We start from the raw sequence: 4,567 nt of genomic DNA, 5'->3' as shown, positions 1-4,567 counted from the left end.
TTATCTCTAAATAGACGTTAATGACCCATGACTGCAGAGATCAAATCCAAGGAAATTGTACAAAGGCTATTTACGTTTCTAAGGCCTGGCCTGGCCAATGGAGATTACCAGTCTTATAGGGCAAATGACGCAGAAACCTCTCTTGAAAATTTTAATGGTTGAAACATTACCATCTCAAGAAGCCAGACTGAGGGGTATATATCCTTTGTCCAAGCCAAAGTGGAGAGGTGGGAGTCACATGACACCCCCAAGCTACTGGAACCTGTAATATTGCCTTGTGGAGCTGCAAAGCTTGGACAACCATCTTCCATCTAGCAAGCAGAAGCTCAGAACCAGAGCTCTGTCCAGGTTGAACTGCCTAGCCCCATCTACACTGTTTCTACTCGAACTTCTGTACCAGCACCTACAAAATTAATTTATCTCTACATGCTCATCCCATTGTGGAAGTCATCTTGACTGGAAAAGTCAATTATCCAGCATAGGTTTTCAACCTGCTGGCTCTGTGAAAGAATGCAACATTTGTCTTGGATTCTGGACTCACATGAAACAATAATTCTTTATTCTGTGGTTTTTGCCTTGTAAACCCCTTTCTTTCTCTATTCCCCCCCCCCAACTACTTTTATTGTTTGAATGAAAAGGAGGCTACATTGCGACCCCTCTGTTCATGTTTGAGTGTGTGAATAAACTTCCTCCAAGTTTACCCTATCTCAAGTTTGCTGTGATATTGTTAAAAGAAATTGGATCACACCAGCTGGGAGTTTGGGAAAATATACCACTACTTAGAAAGGGGGAAATCAAAATCAAAACACCGATCTGTTTACAGAGTGGTGGAGAGAGAAGAAATCAGGGCTATTTAAATTAAATGCCTTCCTGTCACTAACACTTAGTAGTTGAACACTAAATTCAAATGCAGCCAAGTATTCTCTCACACATAGTTAGCAGGGAAACGAGGTGGCTCTGGGAGATAAGATGAATAAAGGGCTAATGACAGCAGGGGCTCTACACAAGGCACCCCCCTACTTCATTCCCTTGCCCCCACCCCATGACAGAGCCCTACATGCTGCATCCTGCCCGATTACTGAGTCTGCCCCTGCACAGATGCAGGTGAGGCAGCCTTTGGCCAGGCTCTAAAACCCAGAGACATCCACCACAAGCATCTCATGTATCACCCAGGGGACCAAGCAGGCTGCCTCCAATCTGTTGAAACCACAAGGCTAACAACACTGCAAAAGGTAATAGAAAACATAGGAGGAAAAGGTCTTGGTTGCAAAAAGGGAATCACTTGGGTGTTTAATGCATTGCTAGTTGACATTGATCATCTTTATTTGAATGAAGGAATGAATTTTCAAGAACTGCATTTTGTCATGGCATCTATTTGTTGGATTCATTATTGACACTGATCAGTAAAAATGCCAGTGAATGGCATGAGCCACCTTGATGAGGAAGTAAAGCTGTCTTTGGAGGGGAGTTGCTGGTGGGGAAAGTTGCACAGGGGTTGTCATGGGAGCAATTTAATGCTGCAAGCAGACCTCAGGTGAAACATACCTGGATGAGGGCATCATAGGCTTTGCAGTCTGTTATGTTGTACAAGACAGAGCACAACACTTCAATCTGGAAAACCCTTGATTTGACATATTGAAGGGAACCTCCAGATTGGTCAAAGTAACAGAACTTCATTTTAAGAAAGCCCTAGTGGTAAAATACTTCTGGTTGTACCTCACCTGTGCCTCTGTGATGGGGTTGCTTACTGGAGTTGTCAGTCAGGTCTTGAGTGAGAGCCATTTGTCCCTGGGGAGGGAATCCCTGAGGCTGTCTGATGGAGAGAAGGGTTGAACAGAGAGAGAACCTGAGACTGCCAAAGGATGAATGTGTCATGGCAGCTCCCTGGATACTTAGCACAAACTGCAGAATCCTCTTGCAGTGGTCCCATACCAATACGTATGTTAAATGAGTGAAATCCCTTCCAATTAACAAATATGCCTGGTTGTTCTGATGGTGCCTTGACTGCCACATGTGGGAACAGTCTACAACCCTCAGGACCTGTGGAAATCCTGAGAGGGGAGCAAAGCTGATAGCCCTCTGGATTCAACTGGCCTCATCTATCTCAAATTTAATGGAAGCTCTGCTGAACAATGCATTGGTGACCTGGCTGATACAGCTGCAGGCTGCAGATTGCGAGGCTCTAGATCTGTAAGCAACAGAGGCCTGGAAAGACATGAATGCAAAGAAATTGATGGCTCTGGTCACCTTGACAGCCATGGTCAATGGCTGGCCACCTACTCCTCTTGCGCAGAGGTCTTCCTTGAAGAAGCTGCAGTGGTCTGCAACTACCTGCTGTGAGAGCTGCAGCCTTCAGAGGCACTGCTATTCACAGAGGTCAAAAAAGCTAACCCTTGGCCTGTGCTGAGGGTATCACCTCCTTTCCATCCCTGCTGCGGAAAAGCCAGCAGCTGCTGCTAAAGTTGCTGCCCCTGTTGCTGAGACTGTTGAGCTGGAGAAAGCTGCATCTCCTCCTTAGAGCACCAACCAACTTCAGAATTTGTGAAACCCATGTCACTGGGAAGTCTCACAGGTGAGATGACTCTTAGAAGCCTCCAATATACTTGCAATAAGTTGCTGTGCCCAACAAAATTAATGATTTTAGGCTGAAAGAACTGCTCCTGTCACCACTAACCTTTCACTGTGGCTGACAACAGGCTTGCTGGTTTCACCCTTTATACAACTCAGTTTCACTTTGCAATAACTTCCCACTGTACATTTGTCTCCTCCAGCCTGGTGAGTTGCATGCACAGCATGTGACCATGTGCTGTTGGCAAGCAGGCATTGTGGGCTTAAAAAGATACTTAACTGTCTTTTTAAACTACCTCAATTGTCTTTCCAACAGTCCTACAGGGGTTCCTGCCGGATTCACAGGCCAATGCAGGGCCAGCTGAAAAAGGGCAGGATCACGTAACATCCCAACCTTTTCCGTGACTTTTGCAGATCTGCCTGCCCCCAAACTCTGCCTCCAACAGGCTGGGAAAATTCTGCCCGGGTCTTGGGAACACTGCAGAAAAGGCGGAGGGGTCTAGGAACACTTGAGCTGGTCCTGGGATTAGACAATTGGAAAATTAAATTTAGGAGGTTTTAAGCACCAAACACAATTTTTTTTTTGTTTTCAACAAAGAAACCAGTATAGTTATTCACAGGTTTCTGTCTATGAGCAGTGCATAATAGAAAAGATGATCCAATATTTCAAAAGCAGATCATTTTAAGCCCTTTGGAAGGACTATGGTTTAGAGAGGTTGAGGAAGCTCAGGCTTTTGATACATTTGAGGTTCAATAAATTTTAGCAATTTATTTAGTAATTGAGGAAAAATATTTAAAAATCAGTTGATTGATTCCATTTAGCTTTTTAATTTTTAAAAAGTTATCAAGTTCTCCAAATTGGCCATTCATTATTGATTAATTTCTTAAATTCTTTAACCATCACTTCAGTTCTGATTTACTGCAGTTTTAATTTGAGCCAATCACAAATGATGATGATGAAATACTGACAAGATTTCTGCATACAGTAATTAAGGCTCAGCTGCAAATTGAGGACAGTATACAGGAAGAACTGTACATTTAATAAATTATAAATACTTACGCTGGCTTGTGAAGTGGGCCATGGACCATTTATTTTGTGCCTTGGCATCTCTTTTCATGGTCCCTTTCTCAGAAAAAGTGATATGTTATAGGAGTCAGGTTACTGTGCTCTTTAAAAATACATATAACATCCACCAACTTTCCTTCACCTGCAGGGAGGGAGAAGGCAAAAATCTACACATTTTTAAATGGCAATTATGAACATGAGCTTGATGTAATTGAACTTTCTAGCCAAAAACAGGCTGTTCTTAAGAGTTTAAACAAAAGCATTCAATATGTAAACTTCCAAAAGTAAAATATTTTCTTTCTCCCATTCCAAAATATGTCACCAAAAGTTTTACATATGCAAACAGTTAGAAAACAGACCTTTTTTTCTTCTTTCATGGGGTGTGGGCATCGCTGGTACTGCCAACAATTATTGCCTATCCCTAGTTGTCCTTGAACCGAGTGACTTGCTAAGCCATTTCAAAGGACAGTTAAAAGTTAACCACAATTCTGTGGGTCTGGAATCACATGGAGGCCAAACCAGGTAAGGATGGAAGATTTCCATCCAAGATTCCAAGATGTCCTAAAGGACATTAATGAACCAGAAGGGTTTTTACAACAATCAATGATAGCTTTTTAATCCCAGATTTATTAATTGAATTTAAATTCCACCAGCTGCAATGGTGAGATTTGAACCCATGTCCCCACAGCATTAGTCTTGGTCTCTGGATTACCAGTCCAGTCACATTACAACTACACCACCATCTCCCCTCAAGATGGAAATATGAATATATTAGAAACAAATTTCTCATATAGCTGGTTATTTCTGGCTAATAAACATCCTAACCATTTATATCGCTATTGCATTTATCTGTGGCTTTAGGCTTACACAAGATGCTTTGCACAGCATGTCTAAATGGACAATTCTGAAGAAAATCAAGAACTGTGACAATGC

This window comes from Carcharodon carcharias, chromosome 13 (assembly GCF_017639515.1).
Source record: "Carcharodon carcharias isolate sCarCar2 chromosome 13, sCarCar2.pri, whole genome shotgun sequence".
NCBI lineage: Eukaryota > Metazoa > Chordata > Chondrichthyes > Lamniformes > Lamnidae > Carcharodon > Carcharodon carcharias.
The sequence above is the reverse complement of the archived record's forward strand: the minus strand, read 5'-3'. Positions refer to the sequence as shown.